At 42.6% G+C, this 20,000-nt stretch overlaps 1 pseudogene; it reads right to left on the bottom strand.

The window, feature by feature from the left end:
- The window catches only part of LOC123989592, a 349,650-nt pseudogene that overhangs the window by 226,456 nt on the left and 103,194 nt on the right, over positions 1–20,000 (bottom strand).

The following is a 20,000-nucleotide window of genomic DNA, read 5'->3' as shown; positions in this document are numbered from 1 at the left end:
CCTCTCCCTCTCCCTCTCTCTCCTCTCCCTCCTCTCCCTCTCTCTCTTCTCACTCTCTCTCCTCTCCCTCTCTCCTCTCCCTCTCTCTCCTCTCCCTCTCTCTCTCCTCTCCCTCCTGTCCCTCACTCTCCTCTCCCTCTCACTCTCTCTCCTCTCCCTCTCTCTCCTCTCCCTCTCTCTCCTCTCCCTCTCTCTCCTCTCCCTCTCTCTCCTCTCCCTCCTCTCCCTCTCTCTCCTCTCCTCTCCCTCCTCTCCCTCTCCCTCCTCTCCCTCTCTCTCTCCTCTCCCTCTCTCCCTCCTCTCCCTCTCTCTCCCTCTCTCTCCCTCCTCTCCCTCTCTCTCCTCTCCCTCTCTCTCCTCTTCCTCCTCTCCCTGTCTCTCCTCTCCCTCTCCCTCTCTCTCCTCTCCCTCCTCTCCCTCTCTCTCCCTCCTCTCCCTCTCTCTCCTCTCCCTCTCTCTCCTATTCCTCCTCTCCCTCTCTCTCCTCTCCCTCTCTCTCCTCTTCCTCCTCTCCCTGTCTCTCCTCTCCCTCTCCCTCTCTCTCCTCTCCCTCCTCTCCCTCTCTCTCCCTCCTCTCCCTCTCTCTCCTCTCCCTCTCCTATTCCTCCTCTCCCTCTCTCTCCTCTCCCTCTCCCTCCTCTCCCTCTCCCTCCTCTCCCTCTCCCTCTCCCTTCTCTCCCTCTCCCTCTCCCTCCTCTCTCTCCTCTCCCTCTCTCTCCTCTCCCTCCTCTCCCTCTCTCTCCCTCCTCTCCCTCTCTCTCTCTCTTGCTGTGTCTTCTACACTCTTTCTCCCCCTCCCACCCAATGGACAGCCCACCTCACACCATATTTATTATCAGGTTAGAGACATCACTGTGGGATTGAATCCTTTCATCCTTACAACTGGTTCTTTCATTGAACTGGGTACAAGAAACGATTATGTTTTATAACGAGGCTATATAATTATAGCATTTCATCTTCATGCATGTTTTTTAAATTTTATTTTAACAACTCTATTTGGCTGAATGTAATAATAACTAGCACAAAAAAAAACAAGTTGTCAAAAACATGGCTAGGAAAGTACAATCACATTTTTATAATTGAACATACCGGAATTGTTCTCTCTATTAGTTACGAGGAGGCAAAAAATAATTATGTTCTTCTTTGTGACATCACAGCAGCTGCACGTCTCCATCAGCTGATTCTAGATCAGCACTCCTCCTCTGAATACAGCATTGTAAAGAGTCTCAGAGCAAGAGCGCTGATCTAGGATCAGGTCCCCACTGTCCATGCTAAACTGCCATTATAATGATAAAATAAATATATAATAACAACTGATTCTAGATCAGGGTTCCTACTCTGAGAACACCGGACTTGGGGACCTCCGTTTAACAATAAATATCTGCGTGCGCCATTTCTTAAAATACTGCCTATGTCACGCCCTGGTCGAAGTATTTTGTGTTTATCTTTATGTATTGGGTCAGGCCAGGGTGTGGCATGGGGTTTTTGTATTTGTGGTGTGTTTTGTCTTGGGGTTTTGGTAGGTATTAGGATTGTAGATAGTGGGGTGATCTAGCAAAGTCGATGGCTGTCTGGAGTGGTTCTCAATCAGAGGCAGGTGTTTATCGTTGTCTCTGATTGGGAACCATATTTAGGCAGCCATATTCTTTGAGTTTGTCGTGGGTGATTGTCCTTAGTGTCTTTGTTCCTGTCACTGCTGTTTTGATTCGTGTTACGTTTGTTTGATTAAACATGGATCTCAATCTACACGCTGCATTTTGGTCCGACTCTCCTTCACACCTAGAAAACCGTTACAGCCTACGTCTAAAAATGATGAAGATTTATAAACTTGGTGCGTAAGTTTCCCGTTCCGAATCAGACCCTGTCGTAAACTCTGCGCTGTTGTGAACCAGCGTCATAGTTCCGCCTGGAAAACTCCCATCGTTTACATTTGTTACAATGTACACCTGTATTTGTTCTAAAAGAACGAGCCGTGGCAAATTACATCACATGTTCCCCGAGGTGTAGCCAGTCGGCAGAAAGTTTCAGAGTGACTTTCACCGAAGTGACTGTTTCTAAAATAATGACGAATTGTAGTGTAGTTTGCAGAACATTTTATATTAACAATGGTTTATTTACACCCTCCCCCCAAACCTAAATATTCCTCACAACCCGCGAATTCGGAAACATTGTCAAGGCCCACTCCCTGTCTGTTCTACCATTATGTTATAATGTAGCCAACATTTTACATTTAAAAAATGCGATATCATATTGTACAAAGGCTGATGCAACTAACACTGCAAAACAACGTGAAGAAATGTGATCAGTGTTATTTCCTGACACAGTCTACACAGGACCTTCTATTCAGCCGGTTTGTATTGGCGGGAGATTCGGCTTGCCTGTTGACAATAAGAACGAGAGTCCCAAACCTCTCTGCCAATAACAAAGAGAGTTCCAAACCTCTCTGCCAATAACAAAGAGAGTTCCAAACCTCTCTGCCAATAAGAAAGAGAGTCCCAAACCTCTCTGCCAATAAGAAAGAGAGTTCCAAACCTCTCTGCCAATAACAAAGAGAGTTCCAAACCTCTCTGCCAATAACAAAGAGAGTTCCAAACCTCTCTGCCAATAACAAAGAGAGTTCCAAACCTCTCTGCCAATAAGAAAGAGAGTCCCAAACCTCTCTGCCAATAACAAAGAGAGTTCCAAACCTCTCTGCCAATAACAAAGAGAGTTCCAAACATCTGCCAATAACAAAGAGAGTTCCAAACTTCTCTGCCAATAACAAAGAGAGTTCCAAACCTCTCTGCCAATAACAAAGAGAGTTCCAAACCTCTCTGCCAATAACAAAGAGAGTTCCAAACATCTGCCAATAACAAAGAGAGTTCCAAAACTCTCTGCCAATAACAAAGAGAGTTCCAAACATCTGCCAATAACAAAGAGAGTTCCAAACCTCTCTGCCAATAACAAAGAGAGTTCCAAACCTCTCTGCCAATAACAAAGAGAGTTCCAAACCTCTCTGCCAATAACAAAGAGAGTTCCAAACCTCTCTGCCAATAAGAAAGAGAGTTCCAAACCTCTCTGCCAATTACAGCTAGTTTTCCCCACTCAGACAAATTTAGCTAAAAAGCTGTTTTTGTCTATTTTTAATGGAAAACTAATATTTATACAAAATACTAGGCTGTTGCCATGCAACAGTTGTACATGGAACATGAAGCACATCATTTCAAATATATATTTTTTAAATAAATGCCAACATTTGCGTGTAAACTGGTGCACGCACATTTGGGGGGTATTTTTTTTTTTACATAAGCAGCATTTATAAATTTGGTGCCTGGTTTCAATCTGACCGACAATTTTAAACGCAGGTTAGCAACAATAATAACCTTTTCCAGCATAGTAAAAGGACCAAAACATTATAAAAATGGGATTGATAACCATATCAACAAAAATACCACAGCTCAATGTCCATATCAAAACAAATACCACAGCTCAATGTCCATATCAAAACAAATACCACAGCTCAATGTCCATATCAAAACAAATACCACAGCTCAATGTCCATGTGAAAACAAATACCACAGCTCAATGTCCATATCAACAAAAATACCACAGCTCAATGTCCATATCAAAACAAATACCACAGCTCAATGTCCATATCAAAACAAATACCACAGCTCAATGTCCATATCAACAAAAATACCACAGCTCAATGTCCATGTGAAAACAAATACCACAGCTCAATGTCCATGTCAAAACAAATACCACAGCTCAATGTCCATGTCAACAAAAATACACTTCTAATTAATTCAGACCCCTTCACTTTTTCCACATTTTTGTTACATTACAGCCTTATTCTAAAAGTGATTAAATAACTAAAAATCCTCATCAATCTTCACACAATACCCCATAATGATATCACAATACCCCATGATGACATCACAATACCCCATAATGACATCATAATACCCCATAATGACATCACAATACCCCATAATGACATCACAATACCCCACATAATGACAAGTGAAAACAGTTTTTTAGAATTTTTGGCAAATTTATTACAAATCAAAAAACTGAAATACGTTCTTTACATAAGTATTCAGACCCTTTGCTATGAGACTCGAAATTAAGCTCAGGTACATCCTGTTTCCATTGACTATCCTTGAGATGTTTCTACAACTTGACTAGAGTCCACCTGTAGTAAATTTAATTGATTGGACATGATTTAGAAAGGCACACAGCTGTCTATATAAGGTACCACAGTTGACAGTGCAGGTCAGAGCAAAAAAACAAGCAATGAGGTTGAAGGAATTGAAGGAATTGTCCGTAGAGCTCCGAGACAGGATTGTCACGTGTAGTAGACCTTACAGGTCTGGGGAAGGGTACAAAAATATATCTGCAGCATTGAAGGTCCCCAAGAACACAGTGTTCTCCATCATTCTTAAATGAAAGAAGTTTAGAACCACCTAGACTCTTCCTAGAGCTGGCCGCCTGGCCAAACTGACCAATCAGGGGAGAAGAGCCTTGATCAAGGAGGTGACCAAGAACCCGAGGACAGAGCTCCAGAGTTCCTCTGTGGACATGGGAGAAACTTCCAGAAGGACAACCATCTCTGCAGCACTCCACCAATCAGTTGCCAGATGGAAGCCACTCCTCAGTAAAAGGCACATAACAGCCTGCTTGGAGATTTCCAAAAGGCACCTAATGACTCTCAAACCATGAACACAAGATTATCTGGTCTGATGAAACCAAGATTGAACTGTGAGGGGAACGGCACCTCAGTACCTCCAGGCTCTGATCAGGCCCTACACCCAAACAAGGGCACTGCGTTCATCCACCTCTGGCCTGCTCGCCTCCCTACCACTGAGGAAGTACAGCTCCCGCTCAGCCCAGTCAAAACTGTTCGCTGCTCTGGCCCCCCAATGGTGGAACAAACTCCCTCACGACGCCAGGACAGCGGAGTCAATCACCACCTTCCGGAGACACCTGAAACCCCACCTCTTTAAGGAATACCTAGGATAGGATAAAGTAATCCTTCTCACCCCCCCCCCTTAAAATATTTAGATGCACTATTGTAAAGTGGCTGTTCCACTGGATGTCATAAGGTGAATGCACCAATTTGTAAGTCGCTCTGGATAAGAGCGTCTGCTAAATGACTTAAATGTAAATGTAACTCTTTGGCCTGAATGCCAAGCATCACGTCTGGAAGAAACCCGGCACCATCCTTACGGTGAAGCATGGTGGTGGCAGTATCATGCTGTGGGGATGTTTTTCAGTGGCAGGGACTGGGAGGCTAGTCAGGATCGAGTGAAAAATGAACGGAGCAAAGTACAGAGAGGTCCTTGATGAAGTCCTGAGTGCTCTGGAGCAGTTCCAACGAGCCTAAGTACACAGCCAAGGTAAGGCAGGACAAGTCTCTGAATGTCCATCTCTGGACAGACCTGAAAACAGCCGTGCAGCAAAGCTTCTCATCCAACCTGACAGAGATGAGAGGATCTGTAGAGATGAAACTCCCCAAATACAGGTGTGCCAAGCTTGTAGTGTCAAACCCAAGAAGACTCGATGCTTTAATCGCTGCCAAAGGTGCTTCAATAAAGTACTGAGTAAAGGGTCTGAATGTAAATGTTTATTTTGCTTTGGCGTGTGTGTGTGTGTGTGTGTGTTTGTGTGTGTGTGTGTGTGTGTGATTCTACAACTGAACAATTAGGATATTAGAGGAAACGGACTCTTTTTAATTTTTTAACCTTTATTTAACCAGGCAAGTCAGTTAAGAACATATTCTTATTTTCAATGACAGCCTGGGAACAGTGGGTTAACTGCCTGTTCAGGGGCAGAACCACAGATTTGTACCTTGTCAGCTCAGGGGTTTGAACTCGCAACCTTCCGGTTACTAGTCCAATGCTCTAACCACTAGGCTAGCCCTGTATACAAGGAACAGCCAGCTGCCACCCATTCCCTATGTATTACACTAGATTTGACCAAGACCCCTATGGACCCTCGTTAGCCTTGGTCAAACCTGTCGAGATATAAGGACCCTTGTTAGCCTTGGTCAAACCTGTCGAGATATAAGGAGTCATGTAGGAGTCTGCCCTGGCCAAGGCACCATGCCAGTCTAGCACAGGACAGCAACCATGTGACCAGCTCGCTATGACAGATATTACTGTGCAGTAAACAACGACACTGAACAAGAGAGAGAGATACAGGAGGTATAGAGATATAGAGGTATAGAGATATAGAGGTATAGAGATATAGATATATAGAGGTATAGAGATATAGAGGTATAGAGATATAGAGGTATAGAGGTATAAAGGTATAGAGGTATAGAGATATAGAGGTATAGAGATATAGAGGTATAGAGATATAGAGGTATAGAGGTATAGAGATATAGAGGTATAGAGATATAGAGGTATAGAGATATAGAGGTATAGAGATATAGAGGTATAGAGATATAAAGATATAGAGGTATAGAGATACAGAGATATAGAGGTATAGAGATAGAGATATAAAGGTATAGAGATATAAAGATATAGAGATATAGAAGTATAGAGATATAGAGGTATAGAGATATAGAGGTATAGAGATATAGAAGTATAGAGATATAGAAGTATAGAGATACAGAGATATAAAGATATAGAGGTATAGAGATACGGAGGTATAGAGATATAGAGGTATAGAGATACGGAGGTATAGAGGTATAGAGATGTAGAGATATAAAGATATAGATGTATAGAGATACAGAGATATAGAGGTATAGAGATACAGAGATATAGAGGTATAGAGATGTAGAGATACAGAGATATAGAGGTATAGAGATGTAGAGATACAGAGATATAGAGGTATAGAGGTATAGAGGTATAGAGATACGGAGGTATAGAGATATAGAGGTATAGAGATACAGAGATAGCGTTATATAGAGATAGCGTTATATAGAGACATAGAGGTATAGAGATATAGAGATATAGAGGTATAGCGATAGAGTTATATAGAGATGTAGAGATACAGAGATATAGAGATATAGAGGTATAGAGATGTAGAGATACAGAGATACAGAGGTATAGAGATACGGAGATAGCGTTATATAGAGATATAGAGATACAGAGATAGCGTTATATAGAGGTATAGAGGTATAGAGATATAGAGATATAGAGATACGGAGATACAGAGGTATAGAGATACGGAGATAGCGTTATATAGAGGTATAGAGGTATAGAGATACGGAGGTATAGAGATATAGAGATGTAGAGATACAGAGATAACGTTATATAGAGGTATAGAGGTATAGAGACATAGAGGTATAGAGATAACGTTATATAGAGGTATAGAGATGTAGAGATACAGAGATAACGTTATATAGAGGTATAGAGATGTAGAGATACAGAGATACAGAGGTATAGAGATATAGAGGTATAGAGATATAGAGGTATAGAGATACAGAGGTATAGAGGTATAGAGGTATAGATATATAGAGATATAGAGATGTAGAGATACAGAGGTATAGAGATATAGAGGTATAGAGGTATAGAGATATAGAGGTATAGAGATATAGAGGTATAGAGATATAGAGGTATAGAGATACAGAGGTATAGAGGTATAGAGGTATAGAGATATAGAGGTATAGAGATATAGAGATATAGAGGTATAGAGATATAGAGGTATAGAGATATAGAGGTATAGAGATATAGAGATATAGAGATGTAGAGATACAGAGGTATAGAGATATAGAGGTATAGAGATATAGAGGTATAGAGATACAGAGGTATAGAGGTTTAGAGGTATAGAGATATAGAGGTATAGAGATATAGAGGTATAGAGATATAGAGGTATAGAGGTATAGAGGTATAGAGATATAGAGATATAGAGATATAGAGATATAGAGATACGGAGGTATAGAGATACGGAGGTATAGAGGTATAGAGGTATAGAGGTATAGAGGTATAGAGATACAGAGATACAGAGATATAGAGGTATAGAGATATAGAGGTATAGAGATATAGAGGTATAGAGGTATAGAGACATAGAGATATAGAGATATAGAGGTATAGAGATATAGAGGTATAGAGATACAGAGGTATAGAGATACAGAGGTATAGAGGTTTAGAGGTATAGAGATATAGAGGTATAGAGATATAGAGGTATAGAGATATAGAGGTATAGAGATATAGAGATATAGAGGTATAGAGGTATAGAGATATAGAGATATAGAGATATAGAGGTATAGAGATATAGAGATATAGAGACCATGTATAATTCAAATCTGGAATAGTATAGTTAATATGGCTACTGTTCTGTTACAATGCAATACCAAACCCTGGAGCTTTTGGTTTAAGCCCCCCCTCCTTTATCTTGTTCCCTCCCTCCCTCCCTCCCTGCTTTAACAGACCAACCCAGAGGGCTGAGGGCTGCTGGGAATAACTCACATTCTGATGTTAACAGACCAACCCAGAGGGCTGCTGGGAATAACTCACATTCTGATGTTAACAGACCGACCCAGAGGGCTGCTGGGAATAACTCACATTCTGATGTTAACAGACCGACCCAGAGGGCTGCTGGGAATAACTCACATTCTGATGTTAACAGACCGACCCAGAGGGCTGCTGGGAATAACTCACATTCTGATGTTAACAGACCGACCCAGAGGGCTGCTGGGAATAACTCACATTCTGATGTTAACAGACCGACCCAGAGGGCTGCTGGGAATAACTCACATTCTGGTGTCCCAGGTTGGGTGGAAGGGAGAGGAGAGAGGAAGAGGGGAGAGATGAAGGAGGGGAGAGAGGGGAGAGGAAGAGGGGAGAGAGGAAGGAGGGGGAGAGGAAGGGGGAGAGAGGAAGAGGGGAGAGATGAAGGAGGGGAGAGAGGGGAGAGGAAGAGGGGAGAGAGGAAGGAGGGGAGGGAGGAAGGGGGAGAGAGGAAGGAGGGGGAGAGGAAGGGGGAGAGAGGAAGAGGGGAGGGGGATTTATTTGTGGTTTTACTTGTGCTTAACAGTATGCTTTTGTGTTCCAATATGTGTGTATATATTGAGATAGTGTTTATTGTGTATTTTATATTGTATTATGGGGGGAAAAAAACAAAGCTTAATATATATTTTCTGTTAAAAAACAGGTGAGACAACAGGTAGAAACAAGAAGAGCATGTTTACAATAGAGCCATATTAGCCAAACAGAGAAATAATTGTTAATAATAATAATAAATAATAATAATAATAATAATAATAATAATAAATAATAATAATAATAATAATAATAATAATAATAATAATAATAATAATAATAATAAATAATAATAATAATAATAATAATAATAATAATAATAATAAATAATAATAATAATAATAATAATAATAATAATAATAATAATAATAATAATAATAATAATAATAATAAATAATAATAATAATAATAATAAATAATAATAATAATAATAATAATAATAAATAATAATAATAATAATAATAAATAATAATAATAATAATAAATACTTTCAGCTATAGATGACTAGCCTATTAGATTAGCCTGCCATGCTAATGGACCCCAGCATGAGTCCGGTACCATTTCATTAGCCAATCAGCATCTTTCTCAAAAGTGTTCTTAATATATATTACAGAGGGCTATTAATTCACATGTTGGCTTTGGAAGCATAGCATATTAGACTCATTAATCAAACTGGAAAGAAAATTGTCAAATTAACCAAAATCTGCCTGCATGCATTCTCGCTCAAAGAAAATGTCAAATTTGAATTTCACAATGTCGTCAAAGTTAATTAGTATTTATAATAATAATATAATAATAATATATGCCATTTAGCAGACGCTTTTATCCAAAGCGACTTACAGACATGTGTGCATACATTCTACGTATGGGTGGTCCCGGGAATTGAACCCACTACCCTGGCGTTACAAGCGCCATGCTCTACCAACTGAGCTACAGAAGGACCATGTTTATTAATTTATTTAATATTTCGTATTATAATAATTATCTTTGGTACACATGTGTTATGTATTTATTAAACACAGAACATCTTTAAGGAAAATGCTATCTAGAAAAGGAATGGGGGAGGGGTTAAAAGATGAACTAGTAAAGGAATGGGGGAGGGGTTAAAAGATGAACTGGTAAAGGAATGGGGGAGGGGTTAAAAGATGAACTGGTAAAGGAATGGGGGAGGGGTTAAAAGATGAACTAGTAAAGGAATGGGGGAGGGGTTAAAAGATGAACTGGTAAAGGAATGGGGGAGGGGTTAAAAGATGAACTAGTAAAGGAATGGGGGAGGGGTTAAAAGATGAACTAGTAAAGGAATGGGGGAGGGGTTAAAAGATGAACTAGTAAAGGAATGGGGGAGGGGTTAAAAGATGAACTGGTAAAGGAATGGGGGAGGGGTTAAAAGATGAACTAGTAAAGGAATGGGGGAGGGGTTAAAAGATGAACTAGTAAAGGAATGGGGGAGGGGTTAAAATATGAACTAGTAAAGGAATGGGGGAGGGGTTAAAAGATGAACTAGTAAAGGAATGGGGGAGGGGTTAAAAGATGAACTGGTAAAGGAATGGGGGAGGGGTTAAAAGATGAACTAGTAAAGGAATGGGGGAGGGGTTAAAAGATGAACTGGTAAAGGAATGGGGGAGGGGTTAAAAGATGAACTGGTAAAGGAATGCTAGCAAAGTTCGTCTGGAGGTCAAGATATTTAATAAGAACCCCCTCCTGGCATTAGTCATGGGAGTGGACTCAAGAAGGCTCCCAACTCTATACACACACACACACACACACACACACACACACACACACACACACACACACACACACACACACACACACACACACACACACACACACACACACACACACACACACACACACACACACACACACACACAGCAGCCAACCTAAACCAACCGGGCCAACTGTATTGCATATTTATCCAACTGATGGATACAATGGCCTTCATATGTAAGCCTGCAAACCAAATATGTTGACCAACCAAACACTATCCCAGTGTTTATAACAAGTAGGACCAACCAAACACTATCCCAGTGTTTAGAGCAAGTAGGACCAACCAAACACTATCCCAGAGTTTAGAGCAAGTAGGACCAACCAAACACTATCCCAGTGTTTAGAGCAAGTAGGACCAACCAAACACTATCCCAGTGTTTAGAGCAGGTAGAACCAACCAAACACTTTCCCAGTGTTTAGAGCAAGTAGGACCAACCAAACACTTTCCCAGTGTTTAGAGCAAGTAGGACCAACCAAACACTACCCCAGAGTTTAGAGCAAGTAGTACCAACCAAACACTATCCCAGTGTTTAGAGCAAGTAGAACCAACCAAACACTATCCCAGAGTTTATAACAAGTAGGACCAACCAAACACTATCCCAGAGTTTGGAGCAAGTAGGACCAACCAAACACGTTCCCAGTGTTTAGAGCAAGTAGGACCAACCAAACACTTTCCCAGTGTTTAGAGCAAGTAGGACCAACCAAGCACTTTCCCAGTGTTTAGAGCAAGTAGGACCAACCAAACACTACCCCAGAGTTTAGAGCAAGTAGTACCAACCAAACACTATCCCAGTGTTTAGAGCAAGTAGAACCAACCAAACACTATCCCAGAGTTTATAACAAGTAGGACCAACCAAATACTATCCCAGAGTTTGGAGCAAGTAGGACCAACCAAACACTTTCCCAGTGTTTAGAGCAAGTAGGACCAACCAAACACTATCCCAGTGTTTAGAGCAAGTAGAACCAACCAAACACTATCCCAGAGTTTATAACAAGTAGGACCAACCAAACACTATCCCAGTGTTTAGAGCAGGTAGAACCAACCAAACACTTCCCCAGTGTTTAGAGCAAGTAGGACCAACCAAACACTTTCCCAGTGTTTAGAGCAAGTAGGACCAACCAAACACTATCCCAGAGTTTAGAGCAAGTAGGACCAACCAAACACTATCCCAGAGTTTAGAGCAAGTAGGACCAACCAAACACTATCCCAGTGTTTAGAGCAAGTAGAACCAACCAAACACTATCCCAGAGTTTATAACAAGTAGGACCAACCAAACACTATCCCAGAGTTTAGAGCCCAGGCTCTGCATTGGGAAAAGGGTGAGAGAGTTTAATGAGGAAAGGAACTCACCTGTGTTGACTGTAAACCCCTGGATTCTTCTTCCTCCGTCTCTCTCTGTCTGCCGCCACCTCAGACCCCCCCCCCCCCCCCACCCAGTCACATGTCAGGTCCACAGGTAGGGGTCCTCCGCCCCAGATTGTGCTGCTCCTAAAACGACAAAACATTGAAGAAGTTTAGTTTATTGATCTAACAGTTGTCATTAAAAACAAATGAAACACTTCGTTTTTACAAAATTTGAAAAAATGTTGTGACACCATATTTAATTTCACATCTGTCACCAAATACATTCATGAATGAATTCCGCAAAATGACAAGGAGTTTTGGCGGCATCCCAAATACCAACCTATTCCCTACATAGTGCACCTATTTTTTGAATCAGGGAACATAAGGAACCAGAGGGGGCTTTGGGACGCAAAATAAACAATTTATTGACACTACTGGTCCTCTCTCTATAGACACTACTGGTCCTCTCTATAGACACTACTGGTCCTCTCTCTATAGACACTACTGGTCCTCTCTATAGACACTATTGGTCCTCTCTATAGACACTACTGGTCCTCTCTATAGACACTACTGGTCCTCTCTATAGACACTACTGGTCCTCTCTATAGACACTACTGGTCCTCTCTCTATAGACACTACTGGTCCTCTCTCTATAGACACTACTGGTCCTCTCTCTATAGACACTACTGGTCCTCTCTCTATAGACACTACTGGTCCTCTCTATAGACACTACTGGTCCTCTCTCTATAGACACTACTGGTCCTCTCTCTATAGACACTACTGGTCCTCTCTATAGACACTATTGGTCCTCTCTATAGACACTACTGGTCCTCTCTATAGACACTACTGGTCCTCTCTATAGACACTACTGGTCCTCTCTATAGACACTACTGGTCCTCTCTATAGACACTACTGGTCCTCTCTCTATAGACACTACTGGTCCTCTCTCTATAGACACTACTGGTCCTCTCTCTATAGACACTACTGGTCCTCTCTCTATAGACACTACTGGTCCTCTCTACAGACACTACTGGTCCTCTCTACAGACACTACTGGTCCTCTCTATAGACACTACTGGTCCTCTCTCTATAGACACTACTGGTCCTCTCTCTATATAGACACTACTGGTCCTCTCTCTATATAGACACTACTGGTCCTCTCTCTATATAGACACTACTGGTCCTCTCTCTATAGACACTACTGGTCCTCTCTATAGACACTACTGGTCCTCTCTATAGACACTACTGGTCCTCTCTCTATATAGACACTACTGGTCCTCTCTATATAGACACTACTGGTCCTCTCTATAGACACTACTGGTCCTCTCTATAGACACTACTGGTCCTCTCTATAGACACTACTGGTCCTCTCTATATAGACACTACTGGTCCTCTCTATAGACACTACTGGTCCTCTCTATATACACTACTGGTCCTCTCTATAGACACTACTGGTCCTCTCTATAGACACTACTGGTCCTCTCTATAGACACTACTGGTCCTCTCTATATAGACACTACTGGTCCTCTCTCTATAGACACTACTGGTCCTCTCTCTATATAGACACTACTGGTCCTCTCTATAGACACTACTGGTCCTCTCTATAGACACTACTGGTCCTCTCTCTATAGACACTACTGGTCCTCTCTCTATAGACACTACTGGTCCTCTCTCTATAGACACTACTGGTCCTCTCTATAGACACTACTGGTCCTCTCTCTATAGACACTACTGGTCCTCTCTATGGACACTACTGGTCCTCTCTCTATAGACACTACTGGTCCTCTCTATAGACACTACTGGTCCTCTCTCTATAGACACTACTGGTCCTCTGTATAGACACTACTGGTCCTCTCTATAGACACTACTGGTCCTCTCTATAGACACTACTGGTCCTCTCTCTATAGACACTACTGGTCCTCTCTCTATAGACACTACTGGTCCTCTCTATAGACACTACTGGTCCTCTCTCTATAGACACTACTGGTCCTCTCTCTATAGACACTACTGGTCCTCTCTATAGACACTACTGGTCCTCTCTATAGACACTACTGGTCCTCTCTATAGACACTACCTGTTCTCAACCATTCCTAACAGTTGATAGTATGTTTGACTCCTAATGTGGTTTATTAGATTTCTTCGCTGCATGGATAAGCGGCATGGTCCGCTGCTGACAGAGAACGACTCAGAGGACAGGGGTGATACACACAGAGAAAACGGTAGAGCGAGCTATTCCAATCCCCAGCACACAGCTCCTGGGTTTGATTCATCTCTCTGAGCAGAGCTCATGCTTTGGTTGACAGCACAGGGTTAATGCAGGCTATAAAGGCCGGTCCAACCACAAGGAATCCTTTCATATTTGGTGTGTGTGGGGGGGGGGGGCTCTCTCCTTTTTTTAAACCAGATTCTCCTCCTCTTCTCCTGGGTTGTGGTCTGATGTGTGCTCTGCACTGGAAACAACAATGACAGAGGGAGGATGGAGAGGAGAGGATAGAGGAGAGGATAGAGGAGAAGATGGAGAGGATGGAGAGGAGAGGAGAGGAAAGAGGAGCAGAGAGGAGAGGATAGAGAGGAGAGGAGAGGATAAAGAGGAGAGGAGAGGAGAGGATAGAGAGGAGAGGATAGAGAGGAGAGGAAAGGAGCATAGAGGAGAGGATAGAGAGGAGAGGATAGAGAGGAGAGGATAGAGAGGAGAGGAGAGGAAAGAGGAGCAGAGAGGAGAGGATGGAGAGGAGAGGAGAGGAAAGAGGAGCAGAGAGGAGAGGAGAGGAGAGGAGAGGAGAGGAGAGGAGAGGAGAGGAGAGGAGAGGAGAGGAGAGGAGAGGAGAGGAGAGGAGAGGAGAGGAGAGGAGAGGAGAGGAGAGGAAAGAGGAGCAGAGAGGATAGGATAAAGAGGAGAGGAGAGGATAAAGAGGAGAGGAGAGGAGAGGATAGAGAGGAGAGGATAGAGAGGAGAGGAAAGGAGCATAGAGGAGAGGAGAGAGAGGAGAGAGGATGGAGAGGATAGAGGAGAGAAGAGGATAGAGAGGAGAGGAGAGGATAGAGAGGAGAGGATAGAGAGGTGAGGATAGAAGAGCATAGAGGAGAGGAGAGAGAGGAGAGAGGAGAGAGAGGAGAGGAGAGAGGATGGAGAGGAGAGAGAGGAGAGAGGATGGAGAGGAGAGAGAGGAGAGGAGAGAGGATGGAGAGGAGAGAGAGGAGAGGAGAGAGGATGGAGAGGAGAGGATGGAGAGGAGATGAGAGAGGATAGAGAGGAGAGGATAGAAAGGAGAGGAAAGAGAAGAAGAAAATGCTCAACTGCAACAGAATTGATTTGTTGGAGTACAATTACACAGCTCTGCAGTACAGAGAGAGGGAGCTCAGACGCTTGCCCCAGACTGAGACTGAGTGACAGAATGAAACCACAAGTAGTAATTGATAAACTGCCTGCACACTGCAAACATATTATAGAATAACACATGGGGGTTGTTACCTAATTAAATGATTGTATGACTGTCTGGTGGGACAACAGCAGGGCTGTGTTCCAAATGGCATTACATTCCCTTGATAGTGTCCCACTTTTGACCAGAGTCTTTAGGGCTGTGGTCGAAATGCTAGTAGGAATAGGTGCCATTTGGAACACACTGGAATAGGTGCCATTTGGAACACAGGGGAATAGGTGCCATTTGGAACACACTGGAATAGGTGCCATTTGGAACACACTGGAATAGGTGCCATTTGGAACACACTGGAATAGGTGCCATTTAAGCCCCTCCCAGGCTATGTCTAGAAATGACAAACTGCAACGTAAGCCCCTCCCAGGCTATTTCTAGAAATGACAAACTGCAACGTAAGCCCCTCCCAGGCTATTTCTAGAAATGACAAACTGCAACGTAAGCCCCTCCCAGGCTATTTCTAGAAATGACAAACTGCAACGTAAGCCCCTCCCAGGCTATTTCTAGAAATGACAAACTGCAACGTAAGCCCCTCCCAGGCTATTTCTAGAAATGACAAACTGCAACGTAAGCCCCTCCCAGGCTAGGTCTAGAAATGACAAACTGCAACGTAAGCCCCTCCCAGGCTAGGTCTAGAAATGACAAACTGCAACGTAAGCCCCTCCCACACACAGGATCAGCATCACAACAACTACAAATTGTACATCGTCTTTATGTCACACCTTCCCAATGTGTAATGTGTTATAATGTGTTATGTGTTAGGTGTTATGTGTTATGTGTTATAATCTGTTATAATGTGTTATAAGGTGCTATAATCTGTTATAATGTGTTATAATCTGTTATAATGTGTTATAATCTGTTATGTGTTGTGTTATGTGTTATAATGTGTTATAATGTGTTATAATGTGCTATAATCTGTTATGTGTTATAATGTGTTATAATGTGCTATAATCTGTTATAATGTGTTATAATCTGTTATAATGTGTTATAATCTGTTATAATGTGCTATAATCTGTTATAATGTGTTACAATCTGTTATAATGTGTTACAATCTGTTATAATGTGTGTTGTGTTGTGTTGTGTTATAATCTGTTATGTGTTATAATGTGCTATAATCTGTTATAATGTGTTATAATCTGTTATAATGTGTTATAATCTGTTATGTGTTATAATGTGCTATAATCTGTTATAATGTGTTATAATCTGTTATGTGTTATAATGTGCTATAATCTGGTATGTGTTATAATCTGTTATGTGTTATAATGTGTTATAATGTGTTATAATCTGTTATAATGTGTTATGTGTTATAATGTGTTATAATGTGCTATAATCTGTTATGTGTTATAATGTGCTATAATCTGTTATAATGTGTTATAATGTGTTATAATCTGTTATGTGTTATAATCTGTTATAATGTGTTATGTGTTATAATCTGTTATAATGTGTTATGTGTTATAATCTGTTATGTGTTATGTGTTATAATCTGTTATAATGTGTTATAATCTGTTATAATGTGTTATATCAAATCAAATCAAATTTTATTTGTCACATACACATGGTTAGCAGATGTTAATGCGAGTGTAGCGAAATGCTTGTGCTTCTAGTTCCGACAATGCAGTGATAACCAACAAGTAATCTAACTAACAATTCCAAAACTACTGTCTTATACACAGTGTAAGGGGATAAGGAACATGTACATAAGGATATATGAATGAGTGATGGTACAGAGCAGGATACAGTAGATGGTATCGAGTACAGTATATACATATGAGATGAGTGTGTAGACAAAGTAAACAAAGTGGCATAGTTAAAGTGGCTAGTGATACATGTGTTACATAAGGATGCAGTCGATGATGTAGAGTACAGTATATACATATGCATATGAGATGAATAATGTAGGGTAAGTAACATTATATAAGGTAGCATTGTTTAAAGTGGCTAGTGATATATTTACATCATTTCCCATCAATTCCCATTATTAAAATGGCTGGAGTTGGGTCAGTGTCAATGACAGTGTGTTGGCAGCAGCCACTCAGTGTTAGTGGTGGCTGTTTAACAGTCTGATGGCCTTGAGATAGAAGCTGTTTTTCAGTCTCTCGGTCCCAGCTTTGATGCACCTGTACTGACCTCGCCTTCTGGATGATAGCGGGGTGAACAGGCAGTGGTTCGGGTGGTTGATGTCCTTGATGATCTTTATGGCCTTCCTGTAACAACGGGTGGTGTAGGTGTCCTGGAGGGCAGGTAGTTTGTCCCCGGTGATGCGTTGTGCAGTCCTCACTACCCTCTGGAGAGCCTTACGGTTGAGGGCGGAGCAGTTGCCGTACCAGGCGGTGATACAGCCCGCCAGGATGCTCTCGATTGTGCATCTGTAGAAGTTTGTGAGTGCTTTTGGTGACAAGCCGAATTTCTTCAGCCTCCTGAGGTTGAATAGGCGCTGCGCCTTCTTCACGACGCTGTCAGTGTGAGTGGACCAATTCAGTTTGTCTGTGATGTGTATGCCGAGGAACTTAAAACTAGCTACCCTCTCCACTACTGTTCCATCGATGTGGATAGGGGGGTGTTCCCTCTGCTGTTTCCTGAAGTCCACAATCATCTCCTTAGTTTTGTTGACGTTGAGTGTGAGGTTATTTTCCTGACACCACACTCCGAGGGCCCTCACCTCCTCCCTGTAGGCCGTCTCGTCGTTGTTGGTAATCAAGCCTACCACTGTTGTGTCGTCCGCAAACTTGATGATTGAGTTGGAGGCGTGCGTGGCCACGCAGTCGTGGGTGAACAGGGAGTACAGGAGAGGGCTCAGAACGCACCCTTGTGGGGCCCCCGTGTTGAGGATCAGCGGGGAGGAGATGTTGTTGCCTACCCTCACCACCTGGGGGCGGCCCGTCAGGAAGTCCAGTACCCAGTTGCACAGGGCGGGGTCGAGACCCAGGGTCTCGAGCTTGATGACGAGCTTGGAGGGTACTATGGTGTTGAATGCCGAGCTGTAGTCGATGAACAGCATTCTCACATAGGTATTCCTCTTGTCCAGGTGGGTTAGGGCAGTGTGCAGTGTGGTTGAGATTGCATCGTCTGTGGACCTATTTGGGCGGTAAGCAAATTGGAGTGGGTCTAGGGTGTCAGGTAGGGTGGAGGTGATATGGTCCTTGACTAGTCTCTCAAAGCACTTCATGATGACGGAAGTGAGTGCTACGGGGCGGTAGTCGTTTAGCTCAGTTACCTTAGCTTTCTTGGGAACAGGAACAATGGTGGCCCTCTTGAAGCATGTGGGAACAGCAGACTGGTATAGGGATTGATTGAATATGTCCGTAAACACACCGGCCAGCTGGTCTGCGCATGCTCTGAGGCGCGGCTGGGGATGCCGTCTGGGCCTGCAGCCTTGCGAGGGTTAACACGTTTAAATGTCTTGCTCACCTCGGCTGCAGTGAAGGAGAGACCGCATGTTTCCGTTGCAGGCCGTGTCAGTGGCACTGTATTGTCCTCAAAGCGGGCAAAAAAGTTATTTAGTCTGCCTGGGAGCAAGACATCCTGGTCCGTGACTGGGCTGGATTTCATCTTGTAGTCCGTGATTGACTGTAGACCGTGCCACATGCCTCTTATGTCTGAGCCATTGAATTGAGATTCCACTTTGTCTCTGTACTGACGCTTAGCTTGTTTAATAGCCTTACGGAGGGAATAGCTGCACTGTTTGTATTCAGTCATGTTGCCAGACACCTTGCCCTGATTAAAAGCAGTGGTTCGCGCTTTCAGTTTCACGCGAATGCTGCCATCAATCCACAGTTTCTGGTTAGGGAATGTTTTTATCGTTGCTATGGGAACGACATCTTCGACGCACATTCTAATGAACTCGCACACCGAATCAGCGTATTCGTCAATATTCCCATCTGACGCAAAACGAAACATGTCCCAGTCCACGTGATGGAAGCAGTCTTGGAGTGTAGAGTCAGCTTGGTCTGACCAGCGTTGGACAGACCTCAGCGTGGGAGCCTCTTGTTTTAATTTCTGCCTGTAGGCAGGGATCAGCAAAATGGAGTCGTGGTCAGCTTTTCCGAAAGGGGGGCGGGGCAGGGCCTTATATGCGTCGCGGAAGTTAGAGTAACAATGATCCAAGGTTTTACCACCCCTGGTTGCGCAATCGATATGCTGATAAAATTTAGGGAGTCTTGTTTTCAGATTGGCTTTGTTAAAATCCCCAGCTACAATGAATGCAGCCTCCGGATAAATGTTTTCCAGTTTGCAAAGAGTTAAATAAAGTTCGTTCAGAGCCATCGATGTGTCTGCTTGGGGGGGATATATACGGCTGTGATTATAATCGAAGAGAATTCTCTTGGAAGATAATGCGGTCTACATTTGATTGTGAGGAATTCTAAATCAGGTGAACAGAAGGATTTGAGTTCCTGTATGTTTCCTTCATCACACCATGTCCCGTTAGTCATGAGGCATACGCCCCCGCCACTCTTCTTACCAGAGAGATGTTTGTTTCTGTCGG

This window comes from Oncorhynchus gorbuscha, linkage group LG11 (genome assembly GCF_021184085.1).
Source record: "Oncorhynchus gorbuscha isolate QuinsamMale2020 ecotype Even-year linkage group LG11, OgorEven_v1.0, whole genome shotgun sequence".
Classification (NCBI taxonomy): Eukaryota; Metazoa; Chordata; class Actinopteri; order Salmoniformes; family Salmonidae; genus Oncorhynchus; species Oncorhynchus gorbuscha.
Note: the sequence above shows the minus strand (reverse complement) of the source record. Positions and strands in the feature narration are given on the sequence as shown.